This window comes from Pleurodeles waltl, chromosome 2_1 (assembly GCF_031143425.1).
Source record: "Pleurodeles waltl isolate 20211129_DDA chromosome 2_1, aPleWal1.hap1.20221129, whole genome shotgun sequence".
Taxonomy (NCBI): Eukaryota; Metazoa; Chordata; class Amphibia; order Caudata; family Salamandridae; genus Pleurodeles; species Pleurodeles waltl.
Window position 1 is genome coordinate 614,522,562 of NC_090438.1, and position 21,301 is coordinate 614,543,862.

At 41.9% G+C, this 21,301-nt stretch overlaps 1 protein-coding gene across 1 annotated transcript in view; it reads right to left on the minus strand.

Annotated features, from left to right (window-relative positions):
* The window catches only part of VPS41 (VPS41 subunit of HOPS complex), a 769,622-nt gene that overhangs the window by 425,003 nt on the left and 323,318 nt on the right, over positions 1–21,301 (minus strand). The window lies entirely within an intron of this gene.

Below are 21,301 nucleotides of genomic sequence, written 5' to 3' on the forward strand. Positions count from 1 at the left end.
CATGTTGTAAAGAAATTAGAGTTTTTTTTTTTAAAACAGGGATTGCAGAATCACAGGCGAAAATGTCAGATAAAACGTATCATTTTAAACTAACAAAACTACTGAAATTAACCAGTTACCGTTATTGCAAGTAGCTATAACTCATGCCTTCAAATAACTACAACTCAAAAAATAAACTCATACATTTTGTACGGAGAGAACTCCTCCTGAGGCATTTGAATAAGCTGTATCCTAGATCTGGGCTTTTTCTAGCCCCAAATGAATTTTTCCAACAGGCCACCATCTGACAAAAGAAATCCTTAGGAAGGTAAAGGGGTATACATCTAAAAAGATATAAATATCTCTGGCAATATGATCATTTTGATAAGATTACACCTTCTGATTAGCCCAATATGTGGTTTGTTCCATTTATTGAAGGACTCTACCATCCTCGTGAAGGCTTGACCAAACTTATACTTGATTATCTCTTACAGCTTTAATGATAATTCTACTGCTAGATAGGTAGCCAAGCTTATCTAGTGCCTGCCTAGTCCCAGAGGGGGAATACTGACCAAGACTTGCGTGTTGTCAAGATTGAGTTCATACCCTGAGACAGCCCCGCATTCACTTGCTATTGTTTCTGCTCACGATAGAGAAGCTAACAGAGAAGCAGTCAATATGGCAAGATCATCGGCATAAGCTAGAACTTTAAGGTCAAGTCGATGATTTTGAAATGGGAAAATATCGCAAGACCTCTTCAAGGCTTGAATATAACAGTCTATATATAGTGCAAAGAGTGGGGCAAAAGAGGGCACCCCTGCCAGGTACTCCTATTGATCGATATAAAGTCCAAGGCATCACCCAAAAAAAAGCTCTGGCTTTAGGATCCTGGCAAAGTTGCTGAACTCAGGAAATAAACCGCGGACCGAATCCTGATGCGCTCATGATTCTCCAGAAAAATGAGCAGAATACCTGGCCAAATGCCTTTTCTGTGTCGAGAATATCATTCTGACGGGCCTTCCATCAGCTGGCCCACCTCCAAAGCAGTAATTGCCATATGGACATGCTTGGTGGCACTGCGCCCTTGTATGAACCCATGCTGGTTCTCATCTACTAAATCAGAAATTAACAGAGATAGTCTATAAGCCAGCACCCAGGTATAGCTATTAGAGTCAGACGATATGAGCCACACAGCAAGGGATCTTTTCCTTTCTTAGGGAAGATGACAATACTAGTCTCTGACCGAGACCCAGGCACCTGTCCAAGTGACTCAAAGGAATTAAAGAGTTCACACAGGAGGGGGATCAATGCATAGGAGAATGTGGCGTAGAATTCAAGAGGTCAAAGACAGAGGCAAACTTGGACTTATGTGAATCAGTCAGTTTTCGATGATGATATGTCTGGATAAACTGATCTACATCTGTGGAAGCAGCCCCATCCTCGATATACAACTTCTGAAAAAACTGGCGGAATTCCTCCCAGATAGGCTCATGATCACTCACTTGCTCTCCTTTGTCATCAATGACTGCCTTGATGATACAAGCGCTAGCCCTGTCTCTAATTCGAAAGGAGAGTATTGACCCCATTTCTTCACTATTTTTGAAAGTGGTTAATTGTGTTGCGAGCTGCCCTTTTTAAATCGCATTATCAAGTAAACTTTCCCTAAGGGTGGTTTGGGCAATAGCTAACAGATCAAGAAATAGAAATGTCCCTTTACCCTGACAAGTCATACTCCGTACCAGGAGGTGTTTCATATAGGCAAGCGAAAACCATGTATGGGCCTCAATATGACCTTGCTCTTTCTTCTGATATGAGAAATATTTGAAAGTCTGGCCTCTGCAGAAGGCTTTAAGGGCCCATACTGAAAGAATAGAAGTGGAGCCAATATTCTGCTTCAAAAATTCCTCACTTCCCTATCCATAAGACAGTTAAAAGCTTCGTCAAGAAGAAGTTTGCTATCAAAAATCCAAACGCGAGGACGTGTCTAACCATGGGCTTAGGTGGTGAACTGTGGAAACTGGGTCATATCTTTCCAGAATATTTACCTTGGGGTGTGACCATTGTTCCCCGCTGTGGAGCTATTGACACGGTCTACATTGAAAAGGACTCAGTCCAAGACACTGAGGGTTATTTACTCCATCTGGGCGTATCTAAGAAATAGACTGCTGAGCATTAGTCTTCATAATGCATATACATATTTAGGCTTTAATCCTAATCTCCCTTGACGGATTCATGAGAGCTTTCTGGAGTGCTGGGAGGGTGGCAGGGTTTTTAAGCTGGGGCATTTTTATGAGGGTGTTACCTCAGACAAACATTTATGTCAAAGATTTTCCTGCTCCTGTGCTGGTTTTTTTTTTTTTTTTTTTACGGCTTCAACATATTCTACAGAGTTTAACAACAGTAGATATATATTGTTCTTCAAAAACTCTTTTGGACGGTCTAATGCAAGGCCCTCATAGTAAGGGCATTAGCTTCGCTTATGGACTGATTTTATCGTCTAGGGTGGGATTGCAGGCTGACCCTTTTCAACAGGGGCAGATAAGTGGAGTAGGCATCTTGGAGTGGAGGTAACTCTTGATGACATGAGGCGCACAAACATGCTTGCCCATAGTGTCTCAAGTGTTAAAGCTTTAGCATACCAACGTGGTTTGGGACCCTAAATTAATCGTATTACATCCCTCATCGTGTATCTCAGACCATCTTGAAGGATTGACATTTTTGGAATTGCACTGGCATGATTAATTTTAGCCCGGTACTGGCTACTCACTTAAGTCCCTAATCCTATGCACTAGAAGCATGAATTCCTGAATACTAGCCTTCACAAAATCTTGTTAATAGATAATAATGAGCAGAGAGCTAGGTTAAGGGAAATCTGCGACCCTTTGAGTGGCCTTTTCATTGGTTCATTGGCTGGTAATGACTATACATCATCATAGCGGCTTTGTTTGTTTTTTTCCTTCCTGTGTGTCTGTGTTTGTTGGGGAGATGATTCCGATACACCTTGAATGCTATTGTACGTCCTTGTGTTCTATCTCTGTGAAAAATGTTTGTTTGGCTCTCTCTTGTTTTTTGTTTATTTATAACGATTTGGCATATTCACATTTGTTAATGATATCTGTGTGGTATAATGTTCTCTGAATAAAATGCATTAAAAAAAAAAGAAACAAATAACTACAACTCAAACACTCACCATGCACACTGTTGTCACCAATAATGTAATTTCAGATGTTGCAGAGATATTATCAATGGTGTCATAGAACATGTAATGAGGGATGTAATATGTGAGGTAGTCAGCAATGCATGGCAAGGGTGCAAGTTATAGTTACTTTAGGGCACAAGTTATAGTTACTTGACATACCTACAACTAGTGAATTTCTGTAGATTTGCTACTTTAAAATGGGTTGTTTTAACTGACATTTTGACCTAACTAGAAACATCCCTTTAACCTTTGGTTCTTTCACTGAATTTCCAAGGTTTCTTTTAAATGTTGAGTAAGAAATTATTACAATTCCTAACTATAACATCACTTTGATCTTTGAATTTTTAAGTGAATTTCTATTTAAAAAAAATCTAAAGTAAGATGTCCATCACCGTACACAGCATGGGGTGGGGCATAGGACCTGGCTTGTGGCCAGGCCCTGTGCCCAACCTACTGTGGATGCACATGCCCTAGCTGTCCACGGTGGTTGGCAAGGCTTGCAGGTGATGACCCCCCAAGTTGCCATGGACAGCTATGTTATATAATATTTTAAAGGGTGTTGTTTTAAGTAAGGCAGATCTACTGGCTCTGTCAAAGGTTCAGAATACCGAAAGATAAAAAGCTGCAGGCCTATTGGCTTTATCAAGGAGTCAGCACATCAACTTCTATAAAGCAGATGTTTTTGCTCACCAATAACTATAATAAAACATATATTTCATTAAGTCAAGCATTGCAATATATAATAATGGTGATTGTCACAGAATATTTGACATAAAGCTTTATTTAAACATAAATAAAACATGTCTTTGAGTCTTATTATTTTAATATTTGTCAGAACACAGGCTGACCCAGCCACACTTTTCATCTATAGACCAATCTTTCTCCTACCATACCCAGAAAATGTCTTAGAGGAACTAATCAACGGATGCCTCATCAACCACCAGCTCTTTGACACCACACAGTCCCAATTCAGGGTCAATCAAAGCACAGAAACAGCACTTAAACTGCCACAGACAACATCCACATGAGCCTTGACAGAGGAGACAGTGCAGCCTTCATTCTCCTGGACCTCTCTGTAGCATTTGACATGGCCTCACACCTCATCCTCAAAAGGAGCCTGCAAGAGATTGGCATCCAAGGACCTAATCTCTCTGCTGGATCTGCTCCTTCTTAACGGATACTACACAAGCTGTCAACCTGGCACCATATTCCTCGGAAACCCGCAAATTCACCTTTGAAGTGCCTCAAGGTTCATCCGTCAGTCCCACCCTCATCAACACATACATGATCCATCTGGCCAGTGTCATCAGTGCACACAACATCAACATCCTTTCCTATGTCAACATATAACTCATGTTCTTCTTCGCGGACAAGATCCCAAACACAAGAAACAAGTTCACTTCCTGCATGACTGAAGTTGCTAACTGGATGGAGGCCAACTGCCTCAAACTCAACACCGACAAGAAATAATTTGTGATCTTCGGCAAGAACACCTCACCATTGTACTCCAATTGGTGGCTGCTCAAACTCAGACCCGCATCCACACCAAGATTCCACGTAAGGAACCTCGGAATAATCATCAAAAGCAAACTTGACATGGCCACACAAGTTAACGTCATCGCTGCATCCTGCTTCTACACCCTGAAGATGCTGAGGAAAATCTTTAAGTGGCTCTGAAGCAAAACTAGAAAAACTGTCACTCACTCCCCAGTCACTAGAAAGCTGGATTATGGGAATACTCTCTACGTCGGGATCACCAACAACTCTCTAGAAGACTACAAATCATCCAGAACTTGGCAGACACCTTCATCCTCCGACACAGAACTCTCATCACACCACACCTCAGGGAGCTCCCCTTGCTCCAGATGCACAAACATGCTCATTTCAAACTCCTCACACACACTTTCAAGGCACTACACTACTTAGTCCCCAGATACCTGAACAGTTGTATCTGCTTCCACCAACCACCTAGACACCTCCGTTAAGCAGGACTCTTACTCACACACAACCCATTATACACAGGACCAAATCTGGAAGGCGGGCGTTTTCTTGCATCGTTCCTAAAGCATTGACCAGCCACTCACTCCACATTAGAGCCTCCTCCTCTCTTCTTCCATTCCCCATAAAGCTAAAGACCTGGTTTTTCAAATAACCAACCTACCATAGGCAAGGCTAGACACACACTCCTGCTCAGCACTAGGACACCCCAGAAGGTAATAGTGTGATTGACAAGTACACATAATATAGTGCAGCCGTAGAATCACGCTGACTGGGTCCCTACACTCTGCCCGAAGACCAAACAGCTCCAGCTCAGAATGCTTTAAAGAAACATAGTAAGATCTCCTGGGGTCATGGATTCAATGACCCAGGGAACTTTGTGTGTTGTTTAATGTTCCTGGGTGGCTGCGGAGAGCTCTGCAGCCCTCCACAACTTCAGAACATTTATTTGGTGGTGCCCCTGCCCCTTCCATGGGCACCAACAGAAACAAAAAATTTAATTTAAAAGCCTTTGCAGGGCATTATGGGGCGCTCCTTGCCTGGAGCAGTGAATACTAAGTAAGTGTCTCCTGCCACTCATGTATTATTCTTTTTTTAATTTTATTTTGAGGGTGTCCTGGTCCAACCACATTTTGTTGGCCCTTGCTGGCTCTGCAGCTAGCACCCTAGCAGGAGCTGGTCCTTTCAGTCTTTTAACCTTGGGTGCCCTGGTCCCCAACCAGGGCACCCACACTTTTTTATGTTGGGGCCCGCACCTGCTGGCTCCTCAGAAAGCATCCTGGCAGAAGTCAGCCTTTTTTTTTTTTTAACCATGAGAGCCCCAGTGCTCACCCACACTTTTTTATGTTGGGGGTTGCAGGGGAAGCCTCTAGGCCCCTGCAGCCCTTACCGGCTCCCTACCAGCACCAATCCTGGTTGCCGAAGTGAGTGGGCTCCATTCCTTTGCTCCTGCCCAAGTAGGAGAAGCTTTTATTTTTCTCTGCTCTTGCCCAGCAGGATCAAAACTTTGGTTCCTGCCCAAGACACTGCGGGCAAGTAATAAGGTGTACATCCCCTGCCTGCATTCTCCAAAGCAGGCAACACCAGTCTCCTGGGAGATGGGGTGCCAATGACTGGTGAACAGCATGGGGAGAGGGCCCCGACTGCCCACTACACAAACCCAAGATTTTTTTCTTAAATAGGGCGGGACCTCCACCTTTTTTAAAGAAAACAATTCTAGCGGAGCCTCTGCTAATTTGCAGTAATATTTTTTTTAAACCATTTTGGCTATTCTAGTTGTCCTGAGAAACACACCTGGTTCCAAAGCATTCAAGGGTTGAAACATTTATGATTAATTAAGTTTTGAGCTTGATGCAGATTGATTGTTAGGGGACTAAAGAAGGAGTTTGCAACTTCCTCTTGTGACAAACTTTGTATAAAACCTTTCACAGACTCTTATGGAGGTAAAATATGCTGTTTATTTGTCTTTTGCTGTGACCTCACTTTCACAAGCACTGCACTGATCTCACCATGTGGAACACCCATTTATATAATGGTTGTTGCTTTACAATTCCTAAATATACTTTTATTTTTGGCTAAACAGTGTGTTGTAAGTTACTACACTACCTGTTTTAGGGGGATTTTTGACCCCTTAGAAAAAAGCTTGCTTTCTAAAAACGTTTTGTATTAATACGTCTTCCTAACAGAATCATTCTGATATTTCATATGTTAAAGACCTAGATTCTGAGGGCTGCCGGGTCCACCCCATAGATATTTAACTGGGGGATAGTTACAGCAATGCCTTCTCTTCCACTGGACAAGCCACACCATGCTTTCAATATTCTCATTACCTGTTGTACAAAGACACTCAGCAATCCTATATTTACTGTTCTCTGATATTTCTTCTTGACAGTGAGTCGTAGTGGGCCACAGCCATGCAGTTCCATCCTGTACTGCAGCGTGTCCAGCCCAGGTCTTCTAACAAACGGCCTGCTGGAAACGATGATTGTGTTCTCCCTCTCATTTCTTACTTCCCTTCACCTTTTTGAAACCGGTGCTCCCTGTTCTCCTGGATTTTGATACACTGAGTCAGATCACCTCTAAGCGCAGAAGAAGGGACACACTACGAGTGCTGTGACGCCAAGGAACTTTCTTTCCAATTTTGAGATACCTCGGTTAGAGGAAATAACCTTAACCAGTTGCTCTTAAGCAAGGTACTGCTACTGCTGCCATGTGCAAGTAATAATCAAATATGATAAAATAAGCCGTATTTTCAAACCTAATTTGCACATACAAGGATTTCTCTTGTGCAAGCAAAGTGAGCAAGGTGAGCAAGCAAAGTTTACATGCACATATCGTGCAAAAGTATTGAACATAGATGATGTACAACCTTTTTTTAGCATAAGCAAAAAAGGAGCCCGGACTTGAATACTGCGGTCATTTCTTTCTAACTTAGTGACAACTGTGAGAGCACACTCATTAGAAAACTCCATCATCCCTCTGAAGGTGAATAGGGGCTGTCAAAAAAACATTAGGGCGAGAACATGTTCCATGTGTAGTGAGTAAACTGTATAGATCCAAATAACCAACATCAGGTGTGGAGTTTGCAAGGGCCCTGCCTTGTCAGTAACAATATAAAACATTAGATGCCCCTTCCTTCCTGGACTCTGACTAGGAGGGACATTACATGTATGCAAGTGCACACAGTTTCACCTCAAGCATCATGACAAACATAGTAAGCTCCAGAACTTCTCTCAGTACTCTTTAATGGAGAGCTATAATTTATTCCTCAACATAACACGACTCCAAAAACAACATTTCTACATCTGCTAAAGAGGGGTCTGCTGGTGCTCCACTACTTGCTAATCGTAGCCATAGTCATATCTTGTGTGGACTTCAGTAATGTCTTATACACAGGCCTCCTCAGTCTCCCCTCTTAAAGCTAGACAGCCTGCCTGTTTGGTTTGAAACCAAATTAACCATTTTAAGGCATAAAAACCATAAAATGGCGCATAGTAAAATAAGGAGCGACTTTCAAAACTCTTTGCCTAGTTCATAAGCTGTGCAAGGGCAATCACCAAACTACCGCACAAAAAACGGTTTGTCCCTTACCTACCACCTAGAACCACATCTCTGTCAACAGATGTCTCTTGACTACCCAATCGAGGAATACAAAAGATCTGATCGCTGAACTCATCATGCCAAGGTTCCAGATCGTGGAATTCACTGCCAATACACCAGTGGTTTGAGGATGACTTAATCAAGTTCGGAAATCCTTTAAAGATGCACCTGCTCTCTTTGGCATTTGGAAAATCTTATCCGCACCAAGTCATCCTCTTTAGTTGCCTCCGAATATCCTGGCTGCTCACATGCATAGGACAAGCATGCTTTCTTCACAATTTGCGTCAGGCCTCTCTGTTTTAAGGCTGTGCCGTGTTTTGGGACACATTTGAAGGCTGCGCTTGTCTGTACATCCCACATTTCCTGCTGGGCAGCCTTGATTCTCATCTCAGGCTCTGCAAAACTCTGTCCAGCTAGCCACCATTACTGCATTTACCCACACACTAGAGCGCTCTGAGGCTTCAAAAAGATATTTAGTAGAGGTTTACAAAAACCTAAATAAAATAAAATCCATAAAAGTAATTGATTTATGCTAATATGCATGTGCTGCCATTCAAAAGGCAGAAACGTGTAATGCAAATGCTACAAAATAACAAATTCCGACCTGAAGTCGATTACAAAGACAGTTTTTAACTATCTGCATGCTTTTCAGACCATTCCTGAAACAAAGTGGAACTTCTGCCTATTTTAGGCTGGCAAAAAGTGTATTCACACTAATATAACATTTACTTAGGTACATGTGATTACATCTGCTTACTGGGGCACGGAGGTGGCATTCCAAGGCAGGGATGGCCTATGATTTTTTTTAAATGCTCAGTAACCACGTGTTTTATTTGCACAGTACATTTCCACTCTGTGCACAGCCTGGAATGTACTTTTGTTACGAGCAGAAGTAAATCCACATTCAGGGTAAGAATGGGGATGAACCCAAAATGTATGGGCATGCAGTGAACGAGGTTCTCCAAGAGAAAAATATATGTGCCTTAAGAAGGGGAAAATAAAACTGAAAATGCATTATTGTGAGGTATTTAATCATGCAGTAATCTACACCACGCCCAAATACACATGCTGAAAATATTTCCCTTGCGAGTAACCAGGCACTAACAAAATAATGTAGCAATTATTTTGGGGAAAATTAAACGAAAACCTCTATCGATGGTTAAAAGCCATAAATGTACCACCTGTATGGGATTCATTTCAGTGCATTTCTGACTTTTTGGACAATCGAAGTTTTATGTTTTCTTCTCGGTAATTTCAGCTCAGCAATCTTGTTTGGAACATGGTGTGTTACCTTAACATTCATTTTGGCATTTTATATCATGACTTTTAAAATAAGCTAGTACAAGGAGGGTGAAGAGAGGAAATTAAGATCTTTCACGGTTGTCACCTTCTCATGACCTTGGGGACAATCGTAGAGGAGGGCATCACAAGCGGCTCATTATCCTCTTTTACAACTCAATCCACATACATCAGACAGATGGGCCGTAGCCCACGCTTTCCTCTAATTGTAGCAAGAGATGTTGATGTGCCTGACAGCTTAAAAGGAAACAGTACATATTGGTGTTGCATCGTTTCTAGCTGACTGACTAATGAGAAAGTGATTTGCTTCCATGGCTATGAAAATGTTCGCTGATAGACTCCTTACAGGAAAACTAGACGTGAACAGATAGGTAAATGGCATTGGTGTACCTCCTTCCTGCGGCATTATGAATAAACAATCAGCCTACATAAACATCTGTCAGTATAAGCAAGAAAACAATTTACATCTATCCTTACATGGAAATAAAATGTACACAACCTAAGTTTCCATTAGTTATGTGACGTCCATTTAACTTACCAAAAGAGTCGTTTAGGAGAGATAAGAAAAGTGTTGAGACTAGAGCTCTGCAGGCGCACTGCAAGGTCAGAAAGAGAAAGCTTTGGACTTTTATGATGCTAAAACGTAATAGTCACATCACCACTGCTACAGTGATAACACAAAGTACTGTGGATCATTCTCAGAAACAAGCGTTGTTAATGCCAATAGATCTGACATTAAAGGAATGTTGCATGCTAATGTAAAGCATTACAAGTAAACAGCAATGGAATATAGATATATATATATATATATATATATATATATATATATATATGGAACCAAAGAACTGTAAAATAATATTGGTGTAGGTTAAAAAGTCAGGTGACAGTTCCACTGTCAAGCCAGACCTAAAAATCTGTGCAGGTTTATGACTGCCCTCCTCCCTTCTGTGCTGCTGCCGAGAAAAATAACATAAATTATCTAGTTATTTAAGACACTTTAAAAGCACTCTAGAGAAGGTATGTCCCTGAAAGTTCAAACTTAGGCAGTTGGATAAATAAACAAAACTATCAAGCTGAGTGAAAGGCAAGCACTTTTATGTGGAAGCACACAAAGTCTGTCGAATCGAAACGTGTTGCTTGGTTCCCAGCATGAGGGCTGGGCCAAAGCCCCTTTCTAGTGACCCTCATATAATTGTCCAGAGACAGTAGTACTGTCAAGCCAGATCATAAAATGCAATATGAGCCCTCACAGCTGATGGTCAGCATCTTGCTTCCTGGCTGGTATTGCACCAAAACAGCTGATACAAACAGCATGGCTTGCACATTTAAACCTCGAAATCCAAGGACTTTACCTTTCCTAAAGAATACCAATAAGTATGAAACACTTCTGAGTAGTTTTTAACCTGCACCAATCTGAAGGAAACAAAAATGATTGAGCGGCACTGAGCCCCCACCCTTCTTAATGAACAGTATTGAACTGCGGAATGATGTTAAGATTAGAGAGACTAGAACCCTTAGCGAGTTCAATGATGTGCCAATGCAAAGCTCCAGCATGACCTGCCCTTTGCCTTGTGTGGTGCTCAACAAGCCAACTCTCTACAGGACAAACATTTAGATGTGTAGTTGTTTGTTTTAACACTAGCCCAACAAGGCTTGATTAAGGGTTATCTATTGCCCCTTTCAGCCTTTTTGTGTTTACTTGATCAACCATCTCTTATTAAAATCCTTTTTTTATGGGGTTTTTTCCCACAGCCATTGATCATGCTGCAATGACACTTGAACTTAGTGTTGACATTTCTCATGTGCATGCCTTTTGAGCCAATGCATGGCTTTTGACAGAGGCTCTAGATGCTCAAAACAGACTTCTTAATTGCCATTACCTCTGGGTGCCACCTCAACAAACTGCAGGCACTCTAGGTTTAATTGCCATACACCCGACCTTCTTAACTGACAAGCTAGTGCTATGTTGGTCTTCTCTCTCAAAGGCATGACATCTTTCCACATTGGTGAATGAATCACTGTGCCAAGGTTTCTAGCTCAACCTCACCCTTGGAAGGAGGAAGAGAGAATAAATTGACTTGACCCTAAAAGAGTGTTGAGCTTTTACTCTGAATGTACGAGTGTTCATTGTGCAGAAAACAAACTTGAAGGTGGTGCAGAAAAGGACCTTTGCCAAGATGGAAAGTCTTCTTCATCAAAACCAGCTAAACACTGCCCTAGAAGCAACCCCCTGGAGGCATACAGACTCATTCCACCATGGTCACGGATTGTGTGATGGCATTGACAAGGGTGGTGTTGGTTCTGCTAGGCTGTGACATGGGCTTTGGTGCGCAACTTCACAAAGCACTATTGCCTTGACAGCCAGGTTTGGAAGAAGGGCAGTTTTGCCCACTTCAGTCTGCTGAATGTCATAGGCTGGTTCCACTCCTCAGACCCTCCTCCTTGGGAGGTACTGCTATGATATCTATTCTGAAGGTGCGCAGTCTATAGTTGGAAGTATCCATGAGAAGAACTAGTTATTTAACTTCACTAATGCTCTTTCTGGTGAATACTCATTGACCTCTCATTTTTCCATTCTGTGGAATGGACTTTTGTCCATAATAAGTATCTAAGTTAAGTCTTGGCACACTGTCACTGCAATTTTTTCGCAGTGCATTGCATCTAGGGGGTGTGGAATGAGAAGGATTAGGAAACAGACTTCAGCATGCAAGGGTGGTGCTTATATGTGGCTCTGTGTCATCACTTCTGGGGCAGAACGGAGTCACCATGCATCAACATGGCTCCACCTATGGGTGTGGAAGAGCATTGCTGGGAATATTCTCTGGGTCCAGTCTGGCACCTAGTGACACAGGTGAGTAATCTGTGGTTAGATAGAATATCTGCCAGAAAGAGCACCACTGAGGATAAGTAATCTGTTGTTTCATTTCAACATATTGTAGGAGCACTCTCATTCAGCACTTGTTTTGTTCTTGGCATACCTTTGTGCCTCACAAGTCATAATGGTCTTTCTAGTCTTACCATCATTCCACAGTTCAAAACTGCTCAAGTTAAGGGAAGAGGGGCTCAGGCCATAGAGCCATTATTCCGTGCCATCAGATTTTTTAATTCTTTCAGTCTAAATACCGCTCGGAAATTTCTGGAAAACTTCTCTATGAGCAGTTTCTTTTATTGGAATTCTTGAGTGTAGTCTTTATCTTTTCAGGTGAATAGTTGCTGGTCACGCTTCTTCTATCATCAGTTTTATGCAAATACTAGCCACCAAGTGATATGTTGACTATGAGCTCTGACAATTCTTTACTTAAATAAAATAAATAGTTGTAGCACTCTCCTTCTGCACTCCAGAATTGGTCTTGTGGTGTTGTGTGGCACCACATTGACCCAACGTGAAGCAGCTAAATACCCAATACAATATGCCCTCTACATACCCTGTGAACAGGATTGGTAGCAGAGGCACAAATGATTTTTCAACCTAGCATTAAAAAGGGTAGAAAGCAAATGTTGAGACAGACTTAAGTCCCTCGATTTATTGAAAAGAATGGTTTCAAAAAAGGTTATTCTAGTAGTACTCTGCCCTCAGACTTACGTGCCATAGCGTGTGAAAAACAACAGACAGAATGTGGCCTGATCAATGGTCAGTGGCTGAGACTTTTTCCAAGCATATCACCAACACTTTTCTGCTGTACCCAATAAGACAGAGGAGTCCAATGGGTGCTACAGCAGTTCCCACACTATCAGAATGAATTGAGATATGGGGAGATGTTATGTTATGTTATGTCACATTAAATAGGTTTCAAAGCGCAAGAGGATACATGGGAATGGTGGATACTGCAAGTAGTGTTAGGAATTAAGCTTTTGGGAATATAAACAATTAACCATACTCCACAGTTGAGTCATACTGGGTTTTTACTTAAAAAAGGAAACACTTGTGTTGAAAGGAGATGGGTTTTATGGTCCTGATGAAGATTAAGCAAGAGCACAAGTGTACATTTACTGATATTAATGGTTCTTATGGTTCCAAAATAATGGTGAAGATTCTAGGCTAAGTCTTAATAGTTAGGTATTTCTGAAAAACATTGGGCCTGATTACAACTTTGGAGGAGGTGTTAATCCGTCCCAAATGTGACGGATATACCACCAGCCGTATTACGAGTTCCATAGGATATAATGGACTCGTAATACGGCTGGTGGTATATCCGTCACTTTACCATCACTTTTGGGACGGATTAACATCTCCTCCAAAGTTGTAATCAGGCCCATTGTCTTCATGTTTCTCTAGGCAAAGCTCAGGAAGGGGGAAAAAGACAGATCAGCTGGGACAGCGTTTGAGATTTTGGAGCACTACCCAAAAAAGACTGGTTCAAGGTTTGTTACCTTTTCTAGGAATCTTCCTTCAACAAACTACTGGTTGGCCAGATACTTTGAAGAGTTTATATGAAGGACATTGTAGATCATGCAGGCAAATATGTATGGTTGCTGGGCTTATAGCAGAAGCAGTGAGGCAAGGTAAGGACTTAGGTGGTCAGTGATATAAATCAGACATGTTGCTGCTTGATATACAGTCTTCAAGTGTGTAAGGCAGCTAGTAGAGATGTCCAACAGGAGCGTAGTGAAATAGTCAAATCTGGAAATTAACCAGGTCCTGAACCACTGAGCACAGATGTGATATGTTACTCAATAAACAAGTTAGAATGTGGTTGCCTTTCACCACACCTTTTATCTGCAGCTGAACAAAACTTAGTACTCGAGTGTGTCACTAGAGTTAGTAAGATTACACTAACTTTAAGGGCTGATTTCAAGTTACATTGTAAAAAGCAGATGAGTAGTAACTCCATCCTTTAAAGTCATAACTTTAGGTAGTGATGTGAATCCAGCTCTGGATTTTAACCAGGTAGTCAGTGAGATAGGTGATATCTAGAGTGATCTTATAGTACAGCTGAGGATAGTAAGCATGATGGTGAAAGAGTAGGGTATGTCCTTTATCAGATTGGGACCTTCACAGTCCCTTCAAATACTGAACAGTAAATGGAAAGGACGGTCTGTAGGATGCAGGGATCTAAAGAGGACTTTAAAGTTTAATGTACTGACCTGTGTGTGGGCCTGGAGGACAAAGGTGAAACATCTGAAAACGGTTTCAGGAACACCAAAATGTCAACATGTTTAGAAGAGTCTGATCATTCAGTTAGAGGCCCAGGAAAATGAACAGCCAAAATATCCTTTACTAAGGATGGAAGTCGGTTCATCAACTAATGGAGGTGATTGATTCGGTGCTGCAGTCAGATAGGATGACAATTGGTTAGTCTAGAAAAGTTAGCCTCGGAGAATCATTTAAACAGTTCCACTGCCATGGAACTTAAAAAAACTTTTGTTATGAATGAGAGGCTGGTAATATGGTGATAATAATTTTTAGCAGGACATCCTTCTGATGGTGTTTTAAGCAGCAGGGTAATCTGTTGTAGTGTTACACTTTCAAGGATTTCACTTAGGAGAAATGCGGTATTAATGAGCAGCATCCAACAAGCACTGAAGGGTCCGCTTCACCAGAGCAGGCAATTGTAGCTTGAAGATTTCAGCATGTCTAGAAAATGTAAATAAATGGTAATTCATCATGAGCTTGCAATTGGGTACTGTTAGACCTGCCAGCCTTAGGGTGGTCTTCACTCAATCTATTTGCCTCCTTACCTCCATTTTAGTGCTGGCATTAATTTGTGTTGATCTTAGGCCTCTGTGCACTTTACTACTGCTAACCAGTGCTAAAGTGCTTGTGCTCACTCCCCTAAACATGTTTTGATTGGCTTACACCTGTTTGTCACATTTAAATTACTTATTAGTCCAATGTGGAGTGGTATACAATACACAGTAGATGCTACTAGTGGGCCTGCAGCGCTTGTTGTGCTACCCACTTAAGTGGCACTTTAAAATATATCCCAGGCCTCCCAGTGCAGTCTGAATGCAGTTTTAAACTGCTAATTTGACATAGCAACATAACCCACTTGCCACACCGTAAACGTCCCTTTTATTACATATGTCACCCCTAAGGTAGGACCGATGTAGCACATAGGGCAGGGCGCACTGTAATTAAAAGGTTGGACATATACTTTTATTTTTTTACTTGCCCTAGTAGTGAAAATCTCCTAAATTTAATTTTCACTACAGTGAGGCCTACCCGTCCCATAGAATAACATTGGGTTGTCTTATTACATTTAATAAGTGCTAACTTTTGATTAGACTAGGTAGTCAGAATCCACTTTAATGGTAAGGTCAGATTTTTTATTACAATTTTTAAAATGCCACTTTTAGAAAGTTGGCATTTCCTGCCCTTAGCCCTTTTGTGCCTTCAGCCTGTCTTTGATCACATGACTGGCCGTAAATGACAGACTTTGTGAATTTCTACTAAACTAACACATGACAGAAGGATTATGTGGGCCTGAATGGGCCATATGCTGGCAGGATTGGGGAGTGGAGCTGAGCCCAGACCCACTTGCAACTGAACAGGCTGTGCTCTGCCTTCACACAAAAGACTTATCACCTCTATTGTCACTGCAGCTGGCTTGGAGCTAGGGCAGGGGAGTCTGAAAATTCAACTGACTTCAAGGAACCCTTATAGAAGCTTTTCCCACCTTCCAGATGAAGGACACCATGGTACAAAAATAGAACCCACTCTTCGGTTTACACCTGGACCTGTGAAGTGGAGAGGACTGCCTGCTTCTCTGACCTGGTATTGCATTCCTCAAGACTGCTCTGTTATACCTGGAAGGACTGCTTTACTGCCTGGAGCCTGCCTTGAACTCTCAAAGGCCAGCCTTCCTGTTTGAGCCTGATAGCTTCACCTGCATCCAGGACTACCAGAGTGACTCCAAGGGCTAGTTTGTTGACCTCCTGTTTAGAGCCACAGAGATAGAAAAGGCTCCTATCATCTTGAACCCCCCCCCTTAGACCCAGCCTAAGTGAGTCATGAGCCCCCAAGTGGTATACCGCCAGTCCGGGCCCTTGATTGTGGCTCTAAATGTGCCCAGATGGCCAAACTCCAAACCTGAGGACTTTTGTGGCCAAAAACTACTTTAAGAACCAGGAGGAGACTGGGAACAACCTGCTGGCCTCTCCACCCGAGGTGCAACGATGGTCAGATTGGCTTTGCAGCTTCTCCTGCTATGTTCTTCTCTGCAGCAGCAAATCCTGCTCAGCGGTCCTTTGCCAAATTGGTATCCAAGCCCCTGGAACTGTCTTAGGCTACAGACTTCTGCCTCGTCCTGCTGGAGATTTCCTACTTCTAAAAAAGAGACTAGGCCCAAACGTAGAAATCTTCACCCAGGCTTTGACCCAAGGCTCCCCAACGACGACAATCCCTTCTCAGACATAACTTGCAGCCACGCTTCACTGAACTTTACCTTACATTTTTCCCAAAATTTCTTTTAAGACTGAAGGTAAGCACCCAATCTACTTCTTGAATCTGAACTGCACTCTGTCGTGTCAGCCATGTCTATTTTTAATTCACCCAGTCTCGCACAGCTAGATGTCCATGGCTGTCACTTTAATCTTTAGGTGCTAGTTTTCACAATGTTAAAAATTCATAACTCCGGCTCTACTGGATTTTTGTTGTTTCGGTGTCTAATAGTTTATTAAATTACTTTATTAAAATGTACTCTAGTTATCTAAATTGGTGTGGGGTTTTTCTTGTGCTGTGTTTTCACTTTATTACTGGCTGTGTGCTGCAAAAAATACTTTATACATTGCATCCAAGTAAAGATACAGATATTGTGCCAAGCTACCCAGGGTTAAGCACAGGTTAACTTAGTGACTTTTTGTGGTTCCCCCTTCAAGGGACTGCAGCTTTTGTTTGCCCATCTCTCACACCCAAGTCAACCAACAACCCAGTTTCTCACAGGTACCGTATCCAACATAGGCATGAGCAAAACAGACTTAAAGTATGATTTTCAGTATTTTGACATAAAAGTGTTTGCAAATTTTAATGCACTTCTCCATCATGTATGGATTATTTCAGGGATAGTTGGAGGCACGCTGTATCACCTCAATAATCCTTTTTGGACATTTTGTCACGGAATCCATTTGGTCTTTTGAATAAGAGGCTTTGGTGGAAATAGGTTTCCTTTTTTGGTAGCCCACAGATATTTTAGGCTCTATTGTGTGGGGTTATGCCACCAAGAACATTTATTTTCAGGATTTAGGGTACATTGTTTCAGTTTATCTTTTACAGAGAGCAGGCCTTAGTTCATCAATGATGTCAGTCATCTTATTGCACTAAGAAAGCAAGGATTGCTGTGGGGACACGGAGTTGACTGCAGAAGCCCCCTCACTTTTTGCCCCCATTTTTATCTCAGGGCTCACTGATTTTGGTATTTTCTGACTCTGACTGAGCCCTGGGCACAGCTATCCAGTTCCAGGCCAGTGCTCTGTGTAAAATGGTAATATGAAAACTAGGCATACTTATAATTGTCTCTGGCAACCTACTGTGAGTCCCTGGTATATGGTAGGTCATGCAGGTTTGTTCAGGTACCCCTGTAGGTTAGTGCACCCATAGGTGCACTGCTGTGGTGTCTAGTGTCATTGTAAAGGCAGGCCTGTCCTGCTGGCTGCTTTTAAGTTATCATTAACTCCAAATTCGATTTTGGAATTAAAAGTACATCAAAAGTCTTAAACTACCTTATTTTTGCATATGTCACCCCCAATGTCTGCCCTGCCCTAGGTGCCCACAGTGTTGGGTGCAGAGTAAATATATACAGGGACCTTATAAAAGATGTTTTATAACCCTGGGTGAGGGAAAAACAGCCAAATTTGTTTTTCCTCATTGTAGTCATGGCCTCCATAGGCTAACATTGGGAGACATTATTGTAAAATAATAAAGTTGTATTTCTGACATAGAGGAGCTAAGTATAGTAAGTTTGGAACCAAAAGACATGTTATAATAAATCCAACAACTTGCCAATGTTGAATTCAATATAACTAGCCCAGGGAAAGAGTTTAGAACTCTTTCTGAAAGTTCCGAAATTCAGCCCTGTGGTGCCGTTTCCTGATTGGTCAGTCTCTGGCAGCCTGAGCCAGGCTACCTTAATGAGGTGTGAAATGGCCTGGGCTGAGACAAAAGAAGCATCTGGTGGGTGGAGAACTGCTGCAGCAGATGGCAGAGGAGTATGGGGGAACAGTAGCCAAACTGGTCTTTAAAGGAGGGAAAGCCACTTGGGACAGAAACTGGACCTACCCCATGCCCTGCTCCTCTAGACAAATGGGAGATTAGATTAGGAGGGGGCTGGAAGGGGTGTGTTAAGGGAGAGTTAGCCACACCAGTGGTTGGACTCAGCCATATCTAATCTCCAAGGATGAATTTTTGCAATTTTGGATTTTTACAGAATGTTGCTTTCTGGCATTGATTTTTGCCACACTTCACAGTACGTGGTCACCCCAGAGGGTAGTGGCCTGCACCCCACTGGACAGGAGCAACCCCCTGCTCCCATCCCAGGAGCAAGGATAAATATGGCAGAGCTGCCCCACAATCCAGATCCCTGCTGGAAGCAGATACTGGAGAAGGGCTGCCCTGTTGGACCTTTAGTCTGCACCTGAAGAACTGCAATCATAAGGATGACACCAGCTACACACTTTGGGCTTCACAAAGAAAATAACTTTGCCTTGCTGCTGCAAATCCAGAAGTGGACTCCCTGTAAGCAACAGGTACACAAGAGCTGACCCGAATCCCCTGCATCAAGTCCTGCAAGAAGAGCCCAGCTGACCAGCGTTCAGTGGCTATTTGAGGATTTTGGCCAGGTACATTCTGGGAATGGTAGTCCCAACTCCCAAGGAGCAACTCAAAGCTTCTGGAACATGGATCAAGTTTGTGAACACTTCAGGGATCCAAAAGGACCTATAGAACAAGATTCACATGTTTGGGGAAGTTTGGAGCAACTGTTGTAAAAAGCACCATAAGTTGAACAGGTGCAATGTGGGAGTTGTAGTCCCAGTCCCCAAGAGGCAAACCAGAGCCTCTGAATCCTTGGTTGGTGCGGAGGATCACTTTCCTAAATCAAGAGACACTTCTGAAAGTAAGTGCAACAGTGTTACATCATGGGTGGACTGAACTCTGGACTTTGTCCCTGTCCAGTGAGATCTTTCTTTAACCCTTTGAACGCTATTTGCTTCTAAGCGCTAGTTTTACTTTTAATCTTTAAAAATGCATATCTCCGTTTCCCTACATTGGATTTTTGTCATTTTGGTGTGATTTTAAAGATAAAAATATTTCCTATTTGTATACATTGTTGTTGGATTTTTATTGTGTGTTGTGTTTTACTTATTTACTGTTTTGTCGCTATTAAATGCTTTACACACCTGTCTCCTAAGTTAAGTCTAACTGCTCATGGGCCAAGCTACCAAGGGTTGAGCAAGGATTACATTATTGAGACCTTGATTGGAACTAGTGGGGGTTTGTGGCCTATTGCTAAGTGTAGGTACCTACCTGCCCTAATCAATAACCGACTTTCCATGTATTGCATTTATATGTTAGACATTCCCTGTCAGCATATGGCATGCTGCAAGCAAGTGGTCAGCCCTTGATGTGCTAGTTTCCTGTTTTCTATGCTCTTCGGTGTTTGTGTATTTCAATTTATTGAAACTGAAAGTGAAGGAGTATGGATGTATTCAGACTCGTCAACTGCAAAAGACTTTTCGTTCTGGAGAGAACCAGAAAATGCAAGGTCAGGAGTAGAGCACATACTATAGGATAGCATCTAGCCAAGTTGAATGAGTCCATTTTCAATTAGGAAAGACATGACATTAGATGCTTAGGCATCAGCTAACCACATAATTGGTTGAAATCTCAGAGGAAATGTGTGTTGTGGCTTCAATCAACTCAGAGATTATGTGGCCAATACATTCTTCAATACAGCATGGCAGTAGATGACAGAACATTTGATTTATATTTATTGCTTCTACTACCATAATAAAAAAAAGATAATAATTTTGATTTTATCTGTTTTCAACTGACTTTTTTGTATAGATCATGGCAGAACCACTTTCTCTTGTGTCCCTCCTGTTGAAATAAATAATGGATTAACAGGAAAAAGGGAGTTTATGGCTGGATGTATAACTGAGCTGAGCTAGGTTTCTACAAGAAGCATGCTAATAAAGTGGTATTAACTTGTGGTGTCTGACAAGTTATTGCTACGGGCCGTGGCAGATCTGAAGTTGAACAGGACATGCACCAGATTAAAGGGCTCTGTCTCTATAACGGGAGTTAGCCTGGTGAATTGCTGGATGGAAGTGAGATGCATGATAACCCAGACATGGGGTCTGTGGTGAATAAATACTAAGAATTTGTAAGTCATAAAGCAGAATCGCCCAGCCATGTTAGCATATAAATAACTATGCCTTGGATTTTTTATTGCTCTGTGGGTATTCTCTGTCTGCTCTGGTTGCTCTTTAAAATGGATTAGTGGTGGGGCCTTCTCCAACAGAGGAGAAATTTCATAGACAAACTGGTAAAAGGTTGTATGGATGTGCTTTCGCGGAAATATTTGTTGACAACAGTGATGGAATCGTAGGTAAATTCAAGAGTTCCCTTTTAATAAATAGTAGTTTACCTAAGTAGGTATAATGTCCTGGTTAGATACAGCCGATACATACATGCTACATATGATGTCCTTTTGAGTAGAAAATAATTCCCTAGTAGATAAGATAGTTTGAGTACTTTAATGTTCAAGAGTTTGCTGGTAAAATTTAAGAGCT